Genomic DNA, 19,326 nt, shown 5'->3' with positions numbered 1-19,326 from the left:
GACTGATTCTAAAGCTGAAACTGCAATGCTTTGGCAACCTCAGGCGACGAGTTGACTCACTGGAAAATATTCTGATGCTAGGAAAGGTTGGGGCGGGAGGAGAAGGGGAAGACAGAGAATGAGATGGCTGGATAGAATCACCGACTCTGTGGACATGAGTTTGAGTGAACTCCGGGAGTTGGTGATGGACAGGGAGGCTTGGCGAACAGTGATTCATGGGGTCGCGGAGAGTCGGACACGACTGAGCGACTGAACTGAACTGAAACAAGTGTGTCAAGTACCCTTTTGCCTTTCAGGCGGGAATGTGGAATTTCTCTTGATTGTGCAGTGCAAAATTTCCTCATCTCGCCTTGAGGGGATAATTTGTGGTGTTTCTCGAGATGCGGCGGGAAGCTGGGTGTTCTTCTCGAGTTGCGAAGGGGACCTCAGGAACTAGCTCCGGTTGCTACAGAGAAGTCAGGTGCCCTTTTTTGTTGGAAGTGGAACTTCGCGATTATTCTTGAGCCGTTAAATGGGAATTGGCCTATTCTGAAGTTGAGTTCCTAAAGTGTGTTCTCCTCTCAAATGGGGACGGCTGTGTGAGTGAACTTTCTGAGTCGCATAAAGGGTGTCCAGGACACTTTTGCTTTTCAAGCGGGAATGTGGGGTTTCTCTTGGGATTCCGCAGCGCAAAGTTACCTCATCTCACATTGAGGGGATCATTTTGTGGTTTTTCTCGAGTTACGGTGGGAAGCTGGGTTTACTTCTCGAGTTGCGATGGAGACCTAAGCATCTTGTTCGGGTTGCTTCAGAGAAGTCAGGTCCCCTTTTGTGCTGATAGGGGAACTTCTGGATTACTCTCGAGCCCTTAGATGGGAATAGGGACTCAACTCAAGTTGAGTCCATAAACTGTGTTCTCCTCCCCAGTGGGGACGGCAGTGTGAGGAACTTTCTGAGTCGCATAAATGGTGTCAAGTACCCTTTTGCCTTTCAAACAGGAATGTGAGGTTTCTCTTGAGATTCTGCAGCACAAAATTTCCTCATCTCGCATTGAGGGGATAATTTTGTGGTGTAACTTGTGTTGGGGCGGGAAGCTGCGGATTCTTCTCTTTGCGATGGGTACCTCAGGAACTCCCTCGGGTTGCTTCAGGGAAGTCAGCTCCAATATTGTGTTGCAGGTGAACTTCCAGATTACTCTCAAGCCCTTAAAAGGGAATAGGGCCTCTTCTCCAATAGATTCCATAAAGTGTGTTCTCCTCTCCAATGGGGACGGCTGTGTGAGGGAACTTTCTGAGTCGCATAAAGGGTGTCAAGTACCCTTTTGCCTTTTACGAGGGAATGTGTGATTTCTCTTGAGATTCTGCAGTGCAAAATATCCTCATTTCGCATTGAGGGGATAATTTTGTGGTGTTTCTCGAGTTGCGGCGGATACCTGGTGGTATTTCTCGAGTTGCGACGGGAACCTAAGGAATTCGCTCGGGTTGCTGCAGGGAAGTCAGGTCCCCTTTTGTGTTGGAAGGGGAACTTGTGGATTACTCTCGAGCTGTTAAACGGGGCCTCTTTTCGAATTGAGCCCATAAAGTGTGTTCTCCTCTCCAATGGGGATGGCTGTGTGAGAGAACGTTTTGAGTCGCCTAAAAGGTGTCTAGTAATATTTTCCCTTTCAAGAGGGAATATGGGATTTCTCTTGAGATTCTGAAGCGCAAAATTTCCTATTTTCTCATTGAGGGGATAATTTTGTGGTGTTTCTGGAGGTGTGGCGGGCAGATGGGGGTACATCTCGAGTTGCGACGGGGACCTCAGGAACTCGTTCGGGTTGCTTCATGAATGTCGGGTTTGCTTTTGTGCTGGAAAGGGAACATCCGGAATACTCACCAGCCGTTAAATGGGAATAGGGCCGCTGCGCGAATTGAGTCCATAAAGTGTGTTCTCCTCCTCAATGGGACGGCTGTGTGAAGGAACATTCTGAGTCGCATAAAGGGTGTCAAGTACTCTTTTGCTTTCAAGACGGAATGCGGGATTTCTCTTGAGATTCCGCAGCGTAAAATTACCTCATCTCGCATTGAGGGGAAATTTTGTGGTGTTGTTCGAGTTGCAGCGAGAAGCATGGGGTATTTCTTGAGTTGCGACGGGGAGCTCAGGAAATCGCACGGGTTGCTTCAGGGAAGTCAAGTCCCATTTTCTGTTGGAAGCGGAACTTCCGGATTACTCTCCAGGCGTTAAATGGGAATATTGCCTCTTTTCGATTTGAGTCCATAAAGTGTGTTCTCCTCTCCACTGAGGATGGATGTTAGGGACCATTCTGAGTCGCCTAAAGGGAGTCAAGTACCCTTTTGCCTTTCAAGCGGGAATGTGTGATTTCTCTTGAGTTTTTGCAGGGCAAAATTTCCTCATCTCGCATTGAGGGGATATTTTTGGTGTTTCTCGAATTGCGACATGAAGATGGGGGTACTTCTAGAGTTGTGACGGGGATTTCAGGAACTCACTCTAGTTACTTCAGAGAAGTCAGGTCCCCTTTTGTTCTGGAAGGGGAACTTTCGGATTACTCTCAAGCCCTTTAATGAGAATAGGGCCTCTTCTCGAGTTGAGTCCATAACGTGTGTTCTCCTCTCCAATGGGGATGGATGTTAGGGAACTTTCTGAGTGGCATTAAGTGTGTCAAGTACCCAATTGCCTTTCAAGCGTGAATGTGGGATTTGTCTTGAGATTCTGCAGCGCAAATTACCACATCTCGCATTGAGGGGATAATTTTGTGGTGTTTTTCGTGTTGCGGTGGGAAGGAGGGGGTATTTCTCGAGTTGCGACCGGGACCTCAGGAACTCACTCAGGTTGCTTCAGGGAAGTGATGTCCCCTTTTGTTTTGGAAGGAGAACTTCTGGCTTACTCCAGAGCTGTTAAGTGGGAATATTGCCTCTTCTAGACATGAGTACATAAAGTGTGTTCCATTCCCCACTGAGTACGAATGTTAGGGACCATTCTGAGTCGCCTAAAGGGAGGCAAGTACCCTTTGCCTTTCAAGCGGGAATCTGGGATTTCTCTTCAGATTCTGCAGCACAGAATTTCCTCATCTCGCATTGAGGGGATAATTTAGTGTTGTTTCTCGAGTTGCCAGAAAGAGCACGGGGTACTTCTCGAGTTGTGAAGGGGACCTCAGGAACTCCCTCGGGTTCCTTCAGGGAAGTCAAGTCCCCTTTTGTGTTGGAAGGGGAATATCCGCATTACTCTGGAGCCATTAAATGGGATTACTGTCTCTTATCGTTTTGAGTCCAAAAAGTGTGTTCTTCTCTCCACTGAGGACGGATGTTAGGGAACATTCTTAGTCCCCTAATGGGAGTAAATTACACTTTTGCCTTTCAAGCGGGATGTGGGATTTCTCTTGAAATTCTGCAGCTCAAAATTACCTCATATCGCATTGAGGGGATAATTTGCTGGTATTTCTCGAGTTGCAGCCGGAAGCAGGGAGTACTTCACGAGTTGCGACGGGGATCTCAGGAACTCGCTCGCGTTGCTTCAGGGAAGGCAGGTCCCATTCTGTGTTGGAAGAGAAACTTCCGGATTACTCTCGAGCTGTTAAATGGGAATAGGGGCTCATCTCGAATTGAGTCCATAAAGTGTGTTCTCCTCTCCAATGGGGACTGATGTTAATGAAATTTCTGGTCTCATAAAGAGTGTCAAGTACCCTTTTGCCTTTCAGGAGGGAATGTGTTATTGTTCTTGAGATTTGCAGCACAAAATTTCCTCATCTCGCATTGAGGGGATAATTTTGTGGTGTTTCTCGATTTGCGGCCAGAAGCCGGGGATAGTTTTCAAGTTGGGAGGGGGACCTCAGAAACTCGCTCGGGTTGCTTCAGGAATGTCAGGTCCCCTTTTGTGTTGGAAGGGGAACTTCCGTTTAATTCTCGAGCCTTTAAATGGGAATAGGGCCTCATCTCGATTGAGTCCATACACTGTGTTTTCCTCTCCAATGTGGAATGATGTTAGTGAAATTTCGGAGTCGCATAAATGGTGTCAAGTACCTTTATGCCATTCAAGATGGAATGTGGTAATTCTTTTGAGATTCTGCAGCGCAAAATTTCCTCATCTCGCTTTGAGGGGATAATATTGTGGTGCTTCTCGAGTTGCGTTGGGAAGCCGGGTGTACTTCTCGAGTTGCGACGGGGACCTCAAGAACTCGCTTGGGTTGCTTCAGGAAATTCAAGTCTCCTTTTGTGTTGGAAGGGGAACTTCCGGATTAATTTCGAGCCGTTAAATGTGAATATTGCCTCTTCTCTATTTGAGTCCATAAAGTGTATTTTCCTCTACACTGAGGAAGGATGTTAGGGAACATTCGGAGTCGCATAAAAGGAGTCAAGTACCATTTTGCCTTTCAAGAGGGAATGTGGGATTTCTCTTGAGATTCTGCAGCGCAAAATTTCCTCATCTATCGTTGAGGGGATAATTTTGTGGTGTTTTTAGAATTACGGCGGAAAGCAGGGGGTACTTTGCGATGGGGACCTCAGGAAATCACTCGAATTACTTCAAGGAAGTCAGGTCCCACTTTGTGCTAGAAGGGGAACTTCCGGATTACTCTTGAGCCCTTTGATTTGAATAGAGCCTCTTCTCATGTTGAATCCATAAATTGTGTTCTCCTCTCCAATGGGGACGGCTATGTTAGGGATCTTTCTGAGTCGCATAAAGGGTGTCAAGTACCCTTTTGCCTTTCAAGCAGGAATGTGGGGTTACTCTTGAGATTACGCAGTGAAAATTTCCTCATCCCGCATTGAGGGTATAATTTTGTGTTGTTTCTCGAGTTGCGGCCGGAAGCTCGAGGTACTTCTCGAGTCGCGACGGGGACCTCAGAAACTCGCCTGTTTTGATTCAAGGTAGTCAGGTCCCATTTTTGTTGGAAGTGGAACTTCGTGATTACTCTTGAGCCATTAAAAGGAAATTGGTCTCTTCTCGAGGTGAGTCCTTAAAGTGTGTTCTCCTCTCCAATGGGGACTGATGTTAGTGAAAATTCTGAGTTGCATAAAGGGTGTCAAGTACCCTTTTGCCTTTCAAGCGGGAATGTGGGTTTTCTCTTTAGATTCTGCAGCGCAAAATTTCCTCATCTCGCATTGAGGGGATAATTTTGTGGTGTTTCTCCAGTTGAGGCGGGAAGCTGGGGGTATTACTCTAGTTGCGATGGGGACCTCATGTAGTCGCTCAGGTTGCTTCAGTAAAGTCAGGTCCACTTTTGTTTTGGAAATTTAACTTCTGGATTATTCTTGAACGTTAAATGGGAATAGGGCCTCATCTCGAGTCGAGTCCAAAAGTGTGTATTCATCTCCATTGGGGACGGCTGTGTGAGGGAACTTTCTGAGTCGAAAAAAGCTTGTCAACTAACCTTTTGCCTTTCAAGCGGCAATGTGGGATTTCTCTTGAGATGCTGCAGTGCAAAATTTCTTCATCTCGCATTGAGGGGATTATTTTGTTCTGTGTCTCGAGTTGCAGCAGGAAGATGGGGTAATTAATGATTTGCGACGGGACCTCAGGAACTCGCTCGGGTTGTTTCAGGATAGTCAGGTCCGCTTTTGTCCTGGAGGCGGAACTTCCGGATTACTCTCGAGCCATTAAATGGGAATAGGGAATATTCTCGATTTGAGTCCATAAAGTGTGTCCTCCTCTCTAATGGGGACGGCTGTGTGAGGGAACTTTCTGAGTCGAAAAAAGCTTGTCAACTAACCTTTTGCCTTTCAATTGGCAATGTGGGATTTCCTTGATATACTGCAGCGCAAAATTTCCTCATCTGACACTGAAGGGATAATTTTTTGATGTTTCTCGACTTGCAGCGGGAAGATGGGAGTTCTTCTCCTGTTGTGATGGGGACCTCAGGACCTCGCTCTGGTTGCTTCAGTGAAGTCAGTTCCCTCTTTGTGTTGGAAGGGGATATTCTGGATTACTCTCGAGCCCTTAAAAGGGAATATGGCCTCTTCTCGAGTTGAGTCCAAAAAGTGTTCTCCTCTCTACTAGGACGGATGTTAGCGACCATTCTGAGTGGCCTAAAAGGTGTCAAGTACCCTTTTGCCTTTCAAGAGGGAATGTGGGATTTCTCTGCAGATTCTGCAGGGCAAAATTTCTTTATCTCGCATTGATGGGATAATTTTGTGGTGTTTCTCGAAATGGGACGGAACGCTGGGGGTACGTCTCAAGTTGCGACGGGGAGGTCAGGAACTCACTCGAGTTACGTCAGGGAAGTCAGGTCCCCCTTTGTGCTGGAAGGGGAACTTCTGGATTACTCTCGAGCCCTTTAATGGGAATAGGGCCTCTTCTCGAGTTGAGTCCATAAAGTGTGTTCTCCTCTCCAATGAGGATGGATTTTAGTCAACTTTTTGAGTGGCATAAAATGTGTCAAATACCCTTGTGCCTTTCAAGTGGGAATGTGGGATTTCTCTTGAGATACTGCAGCGCAAAATTACCTCATCTCGCATTGAGGGGATAATTTGGTGGTGTTTTTTGAGTTGTGGCGGGAAGCAAGAGGTATTTCTCGAGTTGCCACGGGGACCTCAGGAACTCCCTCGGGTTGCGTCAGGGAAGTCAAGTCCCCTTTTGTATTGGAAGGGGAACTTCCGGATTACTCTCCAGCCTTTAAATTGGAATACTGCCTTTTCTAGAGTTGAGTCCATAAAGTGTGTTCTCCTCTAAAATGGGGACGGAATGTAGGGAACTTTGAGTGGCATAAAGTGTGTCAAGTACCCTTTTGCCTTTCAAGCGGGAATGTGGGATTTCTCTTGAGATTATGCATCGCAAAATTACCTCATCTCGCATTGAGCGAATAATTTTATGGTGTTTCTGGAGTTGCGGCGGGAAGCAGAGGGTACTTCTCCAGTTGCAATGGGGAACTCAGGAACTCGCTTACGTTGCTTCAGGGAAGTCAAGTCCCCTTTTGTGTTGGAAGGGGAACTTCTGGATTAGATTACTCTCGAGGCTTTAAATGGGAATATTGCCTCTTCTCGATTTTAGTCCATAAAATGTTTTCTCCTCTCCACTGAGGATGGAAGGTAGGGAACATTCTGAGTCGCCTAAAGGGAGTCAAGTACCCTTTTGCCTTTCAAGCGAAAATGTGGGATTTCTCTTGAGATTCTGCAGCGCAAAATTTCTTCATCTCGCATTGAGGGGATAATTTTGTGGTGTTTCTCGAATTGCGGCGGGAAGCTGGTGGTAATTCTCGAGTTGCGATGGGGAACTCAGGAACTCACTGGAGTTTCTTCAGGGAAGTCAGTTCTCCTTTTGTGCTGGAAGGGGAACTTCCGGATTATTCTCGAGCCCTTTATTGGGAATAGGGCCTCTTCTCACGTTGAGTCCATAAAGTGTGCTCTACTCTCCAATGGTGATGGATGTTATGGAACTTTCTGAGTGGCATAAAGTGTGTCAATACCCTTTTGCCTTTCAAGTGGGAATGTGGGATTTCTCTTGAGATTCTGCTGCGCAATATTACCTCATCTCGCATTGAGGGGATAATTGTGTGGTGTTTCTCAAGTTGCGGCAGGAAGCTTGGGGTACTTTTCGAGTTGTGACGGGGACCTCAGGTATTCGTTCGGGTTGCTTCAGGGAAGTCAATCCCCTTTTGTGTTGGAATGGGAACTTCCGGATTACTCTGGAGCCGTTAAACGGGAATATTGCCTCTTTTCGAATTGAGTCCATAAAATGTGTTCTCCTCTCCAATGAGGACGGATTTTATGGACCATTCTGAGTCGCCTAATGGGAGTCAAGTACCCTTTTGCCTTTAAAGCGGGAATGTGGGATTTCTCTTGAGATTCTACAGCGCAAAATTTCCTCATCTCCCATTGATGGGATAATTTTGTGGAGTCTCTCAAATTGCAGCGGGAAGCGGTGGGAACTCCTCGAGTTGCGACGGGGACCTCAGAAAGTCACTCGGGTTACTTCAGGGAAGTCAGGTCCCCTTTGTGCTGGAAGGGGACTTCCGGATTACTCTGGAGCCGTTAAATGGGAAAAGGGGCTCATCTCGAATTGATTGCATAAAGTGTGTTCTCCTGTCCAATGGGAACGGCGGTGTGAGGGAACTTTCTGAGTCGCATAAAGGGTGTCACTTATCCTTTTGCCTTTCAAGAGGGAATGTGGTATTTCTCTTGAGATTCTGCAGCGAAAACTTCAATTCACATTTTGGGGATAATTTTTTGGTGTTTCTCGAGTTGTTGCGGGAAGCAGGGGGTACTTCTCGAGTTGCGACGGGGACCTTAGAAACTTGCTCGGGTTGCTTCAGGGAATTCAGGTCCCCTTTTGTATTGGAAGGGGAACTTCCGGTTTACTCTAGAGACGTTAAATGGGAATAGGGGCTCATCTCGATTTGAGTCCATAAAGTGCGTTTTCCTCTCCATTGTGGACGGCTGTTTTAGGAAATTTTCTGAGTAGCATAAAGGTTGTCAAGTACCCTTTTGCCTTTCAAGAGGAAATGTGGTATTTTTCTTGAGATTCTGCATTGCAAAATTTCCTCTTCCCGCATTGAGAGGATAATTTTGTGATGTTTCTCGAGTTGTGGCCAGAAGCTAGGGTTACTTCTAGAGTTTCGACAGGGACCTGAGGAACTCGCTCGGGTTGCTTCAGTGAAGTCAGGTCCCCTTTGATGTTGGAAGGGGAAATTTCGGTTTACTCTCGAGCTTTTAAAACGGAATAGGGCCTCATCTCGAACTGAGTTCATAAAGTGTGTTCTCCTGTCCAATGGGGACGGGTGTGAGAGGGAAATTTCTGAATTGCATAAAGGGTGTCAAGTATCCTTTTGCCTTTCAAGAGGGAATGTGGTATTACTCTTGAGATTCTGTAGGGCAAAATTTCCTCATCCCGCATTGAGAGGATAATTTTGTGGTGTTTCTCGAGTTGAGTTGGGAATCTGGGGGTACTGCTCGAGTTGCGACGGGGAACTCAGGAACTCGCTCGGGTTGCTTCAGTGAAGTCAGGTCCCCTTTGGTGTTGGAAGGGGAACTTACGGTTTACTCTCGAGGTGTTAAATGGGAATAGGGCCTCATCTCGAACTGAGTCCATAATGTGTGTTCTCCTGTCCATGGGGACAGGTGTGAGAGGGAACTTTCTGAGTCGCATAAAGGGTGTCAAGTACCCTTTTGCCTTTCAAGAGGGAATGTGGTATTTCTCTTGAGATTCTGCAGGGAAAAATTTCCTCATCTCGCATTGAGGGGATAATTTTGCGGTGTTTCTCGAGTTGCGGCGGGAAGCTGTGGGTACTTCTCGAGTTGAGACGGGGACCACAGGAACTCTCTTGGGTTGCTTCAGGAAGTCAGGCCCCCTTTGGTGTTTAGGGCAACTTCCAGTTTACTCTCGAGCCGATAAGTGGGAAGAGGGCTTCATCTCATATTGAGTCCTTAAAGTATGTTCTCTTCTCCAACGAGAACTGATTTTAGTGAAATTTCTGAGTCGCATAAAGGGTGTCAAGTACCCTTTTGTCTATCAAGTGGGAATGTGGGATTTCTCTTGAGATTCTGCAACGCAAAATTTCCTCATCTCCCATTGAGGGGATAATTTTGGGGTGTTTCTCGAGTTGCAGCAGGAAAATGGGTGTACCTCTCGAGTTGCAACTGTGACCTAGGGAACTCGCTCGGGTTGCTTCAGGAAAGTCAGGACCCCTTTTGTGTCCAAAGGGAAAGTTCCGGTTCACTCTCTAGCCTTTAACTGGGAACAGGGGCTCATCTCTAATTGAGTCGAACAAGTGTGTTCTCCTGTCCAATGGGGACGGCTGTGTGAGGGAACTTTCAGAGTCGCATAAAGGGTGTCAAGTACCCTTTTGCCTTTCAAGAGGGAATGTGGTATGTCTCTTGAGATTCTGCAGCACAAAATTTCCTCATCTCTCACTGAGGGGATAATTTTTTGTGTTTCTCGAGTTGCGGCGGGAAGCTGGGGGTACTTCTCGAATTGCAACGGGGACCTCAGGAACTCATTCAGTTTGCTTCAGGGAAGTCAAGTCCTCTTTTGTGTTGAAAGGGGAAATTCCGGATTACTCTCGAGCTGTTAAATGGGAATATTGCCTCTTCTCGATTTGATTGCATAAATTGTGTTCTCCTCTAAACTGAGGACGGATGTTAGGGAACATTCTGAATCGCTTAATGTGGGTCTAGTACCGTTATACCTTTCAAGGGGGATTTTGAATTTCTCTTAAGATTCTGCAGGGCAAAATTTCCTCATCTTGCAATGAGGGGATAATTTTGTGGTATTTCTGGAATTGCAGCGGGAAGATGGGCGTACTTCTCGAGGTGCAACGGCGACATCAGGAACTCACTAGAGTTACTTCAGGGAAGTCAGGTCCCCTTTGTGCTGGAAGGGGAACTTCCAGATTACTCTCGATTCGTTAAATGGAAATAATGCCTCTTCTCGATTTGAGTCCATAAATTGTGTTATCCTCTCCACCATAGACGGATATCAGGGACCATTCTGAGTCGCCTAAATGGAGTCAAGTACCCTTTTGCCTTTCAAGAGGGAACGTGGGATTTCTCTTGAGATTCTGCAGCTCAAAATTTCCTCATCTCGAGTGGAGGTGATAATTTTGTGGTGTTTCTCGATTTTTGTCGGGAACCTGAGGGTAATTCTCGAGTTGCGACAGGGATCTAGGTAACTCGCTCGTGTTGCTTCAGGGAAGTCAGGTCCCCTTTTATGTTGGAAGGAGAACTTCCGGTTTGCTCTCGAGCCGTTAAATGGGATTAGGGGCTCATCTCCAATTGAGTCCATAAAGTATGTTCTCCTGTCGAATGGGGACGGCTGTGTGAGGGAACTTCCTGAGTCGCCTAAAGGGAGTCAAGTACCCATATGCCTTTTAAGCGATTATATGGGATTTCTATTGAGATTCTGCAGTGCAAAATTTCCTAATCTCGCATTGAGAGGACAATTTTGTGTTGTTTCTCCAATTGCGGCTGGATGCTGGGGGTACTTCTTGAGTTGCGACGGGGACTCAGGAACTCATTCGAGTTACTTCAGGGAGGTCAGGTCCCCTTTTGTGCTGGAAGGTTAACTTCCGGATTACTGTCGAGCCCTTTAGTGGGAATAGTACCTCTTCTCGAGTTGAGTCCATAAAGTGTGTTCTCCTCTCCATTGGAGATGGATGTTAGGTAACTTTCTGAGTGGCATAAAGTGTGTCAAGTACCGTTTTGACTTTCAAGCGGGAATGTGGGATTTCTCTTGAGATTATGCAGCGCAAAATTTCCTCTTCTCACATTGAGGGGATAATTTGTGGTGTTTCTCTAGTTGGGTCGGGAAGCAGGGGTACTTCTCGAGTTGTGACGGGGACCTCAAGTACTCGTTTGGGTTGCTTCAGGAAATTCAAGTCTCCTTTTGTGTTGGAAGGGGAACTTCCGGATTACTTTCGAGCCGTTAAATGTGAATATTGCCTCTTCTCTATTTGAGTCTATAAATTGTATTCTCCTCTCCACTGAGGAAGGGTTTTAGGGAACATTCGGAGTCGCATAAAGGGAGTCAAGTATCCTTTTGCCTTTCAAGCGGGAATTTGGAATTTCTCTTGAGATTCTGCAGCGCAAAATTTCCTCATCTATTATTGAGGGGATAATTTTGTGGTGTTTTTAGAATTACGGCGGAAAGCAGGGGGTACGTCTCGAGTTGCGACGGGGACCTCAGGAAATCACTCGAATTACTTCAAGGAAGTCAGGTCCCACTTTGTGCTAGAAGGGGAACTTCCGGATTACTCTAGAGCCCTTTAATTTGTATAGGGCGTCTTCTCATGTTAAGTCCATAAAGTGTGTTCTCCTCTCCAATGGGAACGACTATGTTAGGGAACTTTCTGTGTCGCATAAAGGGTGTCAAGTACCCTTTTGCCTTTCAAGCAAGAATGTGGGATTACTCTTGAGATTTTCCAGAAAATTTCCTCATCTCGCATTGAGGGTATAATTTTGTGTTGTTTCTCGAGTTGCGGCCGGAAGCTCGAGGTACTTCTCGAGTCGCGACGGGAACCTCAGAAACTCGCCTGTTTTGATTCAGGGTAGTCAGGTCCCAATTTTGTTGGAAGTGGAACTTCGGGAATACTTTTGAGCCGTTAAAAGGAAATTGGTCTCTTCTCGAGTTGAGTCCTTAAAGTGTGTTCTCCTCTCCAATGGGAACTGATGTTAGTGAAAATTTTGAGTTGCATAAAGGGTGTCAAGTACCCTTTTGCTTTTCAAGCGGGAATGTGGGATTTCTCTTGAGATACTGCAGTGCAAAATTACCTCATGTCGCATTGAGGGGATAATTTCATGGTGTTTCCCAAATTGCGGCGGGAAGCTGGCAGTTCTACACTAGTTGCGACGGGGACCTCAGGAACTCACTGGAGTTAATTCAGGGAAGTCAGTTTCCCTTTTGTGCTGGAAGGGGAACTTCCGGATTACTCTCGAGCCCTTTCATGGGAATAGGGCCTCTTCTCAAGTTGAGTCCATAAAGTGTGTTCTCCTCTACAATGGGGACGGATTTTAGGGACCTTTGAGTGGCATAAAGTGTGTCAAGTACCCTTTTGCCTTTCAAGAGGGAATGTGGTATTTCTCTTGAGATTCTGAAGCACAAAATTTCCTCATCCCTCATTGAGGGGATAGTTTTTTTGTGTTTCTCGAGTTGTGGCGGGAGCTAGGGGTACTTCTCCAGTTGCGACGGGGACCTCAGGAACTCGCTCGGTTTGCTTCAGGAAGTCAGGTCCCCTTTGGTGTTGGGAGGGGAACTTCCGGTTTACTTTCGAGACGTTAAATGGGAATAGGGCTTCATCTCGAATTGAGTCCTTAAAGTATGTTCTCCTCTTCAAAGGGGACTGATGTTAGTGAAATTTCTGAGTCGCATAAAGTGTGTCAAGTACCCTTTTGCCTTTCAAGAGGGAATGTGGTATTTCTCTTGAGATTCTGCATCGCAAAATTTCCTCATCTCTCATTGAGGGGATAATTTTGGGGTTTTTCTCGAGTTGCGGCGGGAAGCGGGGGGAACACCTCGAGTTGCGATGTGGACCTTAGGAACTCACTCAAGTTACTTCAGGGAAGTCAGGTCGCCTTTGTGCTGGAAGGGGAACTTCCGGATTACCCTCGAGTCATTAAAAGGGAATATTGCCTCTTCTCGATTTGAGTCCATAAATTGTGTTCTCCTCTCCACTGAGGACAGAAGTTAGGGACAATTCTGAATCGCTTAAAGGGAGTCAAGTACCCTTTTGCCTTTCAAGTGTGACGGTGGGATTTCTCTTGAGATTCTTCAGCACAAAATTTCCCCATCTCGCATTAAGGGGATAATTATGTGGAGTCTCTCGAATTGCGGCGGGAAGCGTGGGGAACTCCTCGAGTTGCGACGGGGACCTCAGGAACTCACACGACTTACTCTAGGGAAGTCAAGTCCCTTTTGTACTGGAAGGGGAACTCCCGGATTACTCTCGATCCCTTTAATGGGAATAAGGCCTATTCTGGGGTTGAGTCCATAAAGTGTGTTCTCCTGTCCAATGGGGACGGCTGTGTGAGAAACCTTTCTGAGTCCCAAAAAGGTTGTCAAGACCCTTTTGCCTTTCAAGAGGTAATGTGGTATTCCTCTTGAGATTCTGCAGCGCAAAATTTCCTCATCTCGCATTGAGGGGATAATTTTGTGGTGTTCCTCGAGTTTTGGCGGGAAGCTGCGGAAACTTCTCGAGTAGTTAAGAGGACCTCTGGTATTCACTCTGGTTGCTTTCGGGAAGTTAGATCCCCTTTTGTGTTGGAAGAGGAATTTCGGGATTACTCTCGAGCCGTTAAATGGCAATAAGGCCTCTTCTCGAGTTAAGTCCATAAAATGTGTTCACCTCTCCAATGGGGACGACTGTGTGAGGGAATTTTCTGAGACTCACCAGGCGGAGCAGATGCGAGAGATGCCATCCCCTCCCGCGCAGTCACGAGAGACACTGGCCCTGGCACAACCGACCATGCAAAGATGCCCGGCCATGAGGAGTTACCCCCCGCCTGAGGTCAGGGCAGGCGGCCAAGAGGAGGTACCCCACGTCCAATAGGCGGTGGCTGTGCGGAGGAGGGCCGAGAGGAGCTACACACATTCAAGGTCAGGAGGGGCAGCCTGAGGACATACCCCTCATCCAAGGTAAGGTGCAGCAGCTGAGCTTTCTTGGAGCAGCTGTGAAGAGATATCCCACACCCAAAGTAAGAGAAACTCAAATAAGATAGTAGGCATTGCGAAGGGGTATCAGAGGGCAGACACACTGAAATCATAATCACAGGAATCTAGTCGATCTGATCACATGGACCACAGCCGAATGTGGTCCACTAGAGAAGGGAATGGCAAACCACTTCAGTATAGTTGCCTTGAGAACCCCATGAAGAGTATCAAAGGGCAAAATGACAGGATATTGAATGAGGAATTCCCCAGGTCGGTAGGTGTCCAGTATGCTACTGGAGATTAGTGGAGAAATAACTCTAGAAGGAATGAAGGGATGGAGCAAAAGCAAAACCAGTACCCAGTTGTGGATGTGAACCGGTGATAGAAGCAAGGTCCGATGCTGTAAAGTGCAATATTGCATAGGAACCTGGAATGTTAGGTCCATGAATCAAGGCAAATTGAAAGTGGTCAAACAGGAGATGGCAAGAGTGAACATAGACATTCTATTAATCAGTGAATTAAAATGGACTGGAATGGTTGAATTTAACTCAGATGACTATTATATCTACTACTGTGGGCAGGAATCCCTTAGAAGAAATGGAGTAGCCATCATGGTCAAAAAAGAGTCCGAAATGCAGTACTTGGATGCAATCTTAAAAACGACAGAATGATTTCTGTTCGTTTCCAAGGCAACCCATTCAACATTTCAGTAATCCAGGCCTATGCCCCAAACAGTAACACTGAACAAGCTGTAGTTGAACGGTTCTATGAAGACCTAAAAGACTTTTTAGAACTAACACCCAAAAAAGATGTCCTTTTCATTATAGGGGACTGGAATGCAAAAGTAGGAAGTCAAGAAACACCTAGAGTAACAGGCAAATTTGGCCTTGGAGCACGGAATGAAGCAGGGCCAAGGCTCATAGAGTTTTGTCAAAAGAAAGCACTGGTCATAGCAAACACCCCCTTCCAGCAACTCGAGAGAAGAATTTACATATGGACATTACCAGATGGTAAACACCAAAATCAGATTGATTATATTCTTTGCAGCCAAAGACAGAGAAGCTCTATACAGTTAGCAAAAACAAGACCAGGAGATGACTGTGGCTCAGATCATGAACTCCTTACTGCCAAATTCAGACTTAAATTGAAGAACATCAGGAAAACCCCTAGACCATTCAGATATAACCTAAATCAAATCCCTTATGATTATACAGTGGAAGTGAGAAATAGATTTAAGGGACTAGATCTGATAGATAGAGTGCCTGGTGAACTCTGGACGGAGGTTCGTGACATTGTACAGGAGACAGGGACCAAGAGCATCCGCATGGAAAAGAAGTGCAAAAAAAGCAAAAGGGCTGTCTGAGGTGGCCTTACAAATAGCTGTGAAAAGAGGAGAAGCGAAAATCAAAGGAGAAAGGGAAAGATATAAGCATTAGATTGCAGAGTTCCGAAGAATAGCAAAGCGAGATAAGAAAGCCTTCCTCAGTGATCTATGCAAAGAAATAGAGGAAAACATCAGAATAGGAAATACAAGAGATCTCTTCAAGAACATTAGAGTTTCCAAGGGAACATTTCATGCACAGATGGGCTCGATAAAGAACAGAAATGGTATGGACCTAACAGAAGCAGAAGATATTAAGAAGAGGTGGCAAGAATACACAGAAGAACTGTACAAAAAAGATATTCAAGACCAGGATAGTCACGAAAATGTGATCACTGACCTAGAGCCAGACATCTTGGAATGTGCAGTCAAGTGGGCCTTAGAAAGCATCACTATGAACAAAGCTAGTGGAAGTGATGGAATTCCAGTTGAGCTCTTTCAAATCTTGAAAGATGATGCTGTGAAAGTGCTGCACTCAATCTGACAACAAATTTGGAAAACTCAGCAGTGGCCACAGGGCTGGAAAATGTCAGTCTTCATTCCAATCCCAAAGAAAGGCAATGCCAAAGAATGCTCAAACTACCGCACAATTGCACTCATCTCACACGCTGGTAAAGTCATGCTCAAAATTCTCCAAGCCAGGCTTCAGCAATATGTGATCCGTGAACTCCCAGATGTTCAAGCAGGTTTTAGAAAAGGCAGAGGCACCAGAGATCAAATTGCCAGCATCCGCTGGATCATGGAGAAAGCAAGAGAGTTCCAGAAAAACATCTATTTCTGCTTCATTGACTCTGCCAAAGCCTTTGACTGTGTGGATCACAATAAACTGTGGAAGATTCTGAAAGAGATGGGAATCCCAGACCACCTGAGCTGCCTCTCGAGAAACCTGTATGCAGGTCAGAAAGCAACACTCAGAACTGTACATGGAACAATAGACTGGTTCCAAATAGGAAAAGGATTACGTCAAGGCTGTATATTGTCACCTTGCGTATTTAACTTATATGCAGAGTACATCATGAGAAATGCTGGGCTGGAAGAAGCACAAGCTGGAATCAAGATTGCTGGGAGAATTATCAATAACCTCAGATATGCAGATGACACCACCCTTAGGGCAGAAAGTGAAGAGGAACTGAAAAGCCTCTTGATGAAAGCAAAAGAGGAGAGTGAAATAGTTGGCTTGAAGCTCAACATTCAGAAAACAAAGATCATGGAATCATGGCCCATCACTTCACTGGAAAAAGATGGAAAAACAGTTTGGAAACAGTGTCAGACTTTATTTTTGTGGGGCTCCAAAATCACTGCAGATGCTGATTGCAGCCATGAAATTAAAAGGCGCTTATTCCTAGGAAGGAAAGTTATGACCAACCTTGATAGTATATTAAAAGAAGAGACATTACTTTGCCAACCAAGGTCCTTCTAGTCAAGGCTATGATTTTTCCCGTGGTCATGTATGGATGTGAGAGATGGACTGTGAAGAAAGCTGTTCGCCGAAGAATTAATGTTTTTGAACTGTGGTGTTGGAGAAGACTCTTGAGAGCCCCTTGTACTGCAAGAGTCTCAAGAAGACTCTTGAGACTGGATCCAACCAATCCATTCTAAGGGAGATCAATCCTGGGTGTTCATTGGGAGGACTGATGCTAAAGCTGAAACTGCAATACTTTGGCAACCTCAGGCGACGAGTTGACTCCCTGGAAAAGATTCTGATGCTAGCAAAGGTTGGGCCGGGAGAAGAAGGGGATGACAGAGAATGAGATGGCTGGATAGAATCACCGACTCTGTGGACATGAGTTTGAGTGAACTCCGGGAGTTGAATATGGACAGGGAGGCTTGGCGAACAGTGATTCATGGGGTCGCGGAGAGTCAGAACACGACTGAGCGACTGAACTGAACTGAACTGAATTGAGAAAAGTGTGTCAAGTAACCTTTTGCCTTTTAGACGGGAATGTGGAATTTCTCTTGATTGTGCAGTGCAAAATTTCCTCATCTCCCCTGAGGGGATAATTTTGTGGTGTTTCTCAAAATGCAGCGGAAGCTGGGTGTTCTCGAGTTGCGACAGGGACCTCAGGAACTCTCTCGGGTTGCTACAGGGAAGTCAGGTCCCCTTTTTTGTTGGAAGTGGAACTTCGCGATTACTCTCAAGCCGTTAAAAGGATTTTGACCTCTTCAGGAGTTGAGTTCATAAAGTGTGTTCTCCTCTCCAATGGGGACGGCTGTGTCAGTGAACTTTCTGAGTCCCATAAAGGGTGTCCAGTACACTTTTGCCTTTCAAGCGGGAATGTGGGATTTCTCTTGGGATTCGGCAGTGCAAAATTTCCTCATCTCGCATTGAGGGCATAATTTTGTGGTGTTTCTCAAGTTGCGGCGGGAAGCTGCGGTTACTTCTAGAGTTGCGACGGGGACCTCAGCATCTCGCTCGGGTTGCTTCAGGGAAGTCAGATCCCCTTTTGTGTTGGTAGGGGAACTTCTGGATTACTCTCGAGCCCTTAAATGGGAATAGGGCCTCAACTCAAGTTGAGTCCATAAACTGTGTTCTCGTCTCCAATGGGGACGGCTGTGTGAGGAACTTTTCGAGTCGCCTAAAGTGTGTCAAGTACCCTTTTGCCTTTCAAGCCGGAATGTGGGATTTCCCTTGAGATTCTGACCGCAGTATTTCCTCATCTCGCATTGAGGGGATAATTTTGTGGTGTAACTTGTGTTGGGGCGGGAAGCTGCGGATTATTCTCTTTGCAATGGGGACCTCAGGAACTCGCTCGGGTTGCTTCAGGGAAGTCAGTTCCACTTTTGTGTTGCAGGTGGAACTTCCGGATTACTCTCCAGCCCTTAAAAGGGAATAGGGCCTCTTCTCCAATGGAGTCCCTAAACTGTGTTCTCCTCTCCAATGGGGACCGCTGTGTGACGGAAATTTCTGAGTTGCATAAATGGAGTCAAGTACCCTTTTGCCTTTTAAGAGGGAATGTGGGATTTCTCTTGAGATTCTCCAGTGCAAAATTTCCTCCTCTCGCATTGAGGGGATAATTTTGTGGTGTTTCTCTAGTTGCGGTGGGAAGCTGGGAGTACTTCTCAAGTTGCGACGGGGACCTCAGGAACTCTTTCTGGTTGCTTCACGGAAGTCAGGTCTCCTTTGGTGTTGAAAGGGGAATTTCCGGTTTACTCTCGAGCCGTTAATGGGGAATAGGGGCTCATCAAGTATTGAGTCCATAAAGTGTGTTCTCCTCTCCAATGTGGACTGATGTTAGTGAAATTTCTGAGTCGCATAAAGGGTGTCAAGTACCCTTCTTTCTTTCAAGAGGGAATGTGATATTTCTCTTGAGATTCGGCAGCGCAAAATTTCCTCAGCTCGCATTGAGGGGATAATTTTGTGTGGGAAACCCGTGTTGCGACGGGAAGCTGGGGGTACTGCTGGAGTTGCGACGGGGACCTCAGGAATTCGCTCGTGTTGCTTCAGGGAAGTCAAGTCCCATTTTGTGTCGGAAGGGGAACTTCCGGTTTACTCTGGAGCCGTTAAATGGGAATAGGGTCTATCTCGAATTGAGTCCATAAAGCGTGTTCTCCTGTCCAATGCGGAAGGCTTCTTGAAGGCTCTTTCTGCGTCGCATAAATTGTGTCAAGTACACTTTTGCCTTTCAAGACGGAATGTGGTATTTCTCTTGTGATTCTGCAGCACAAAATTTCCTCATTTCGCATTGAGTGGATAATTTTGTTGTGTTTCTCGAGTTGCGGCGGGAAGCTGGGGTACTTCTCGAGTTGCGATCCGGACCTCAGGGATTCGCTTGGGTTGCTTCAGGGAAGTCAGGTCCCCTTTGGTGTTGGAAGGGAAACTTCCCGTTTACTCTCGAGCCGTTACATGGGAATAGGGTCTCATCTCAAACTGAGTCCATAAAATGTGTTCTCCTGTC

The sequence above is a fragment of the Moschus berezovskii genome, chromosome 20 (genome assembly GCF_049115385.1).
Source record: "Moschus berezovskii isolate FMDL1 chromosome 20, NW_MosBer_1.0, whole genome shotgun sequence".
NCBI classification, from domain to species: Eukaryota; Metazoa; Chordata; class Mammalia; order Artiodactyla; family Moschidae; genus Moschus; species Moschus berezovskii.
This window is presented reverse-complemented; position numbering follows the sequence as displayed.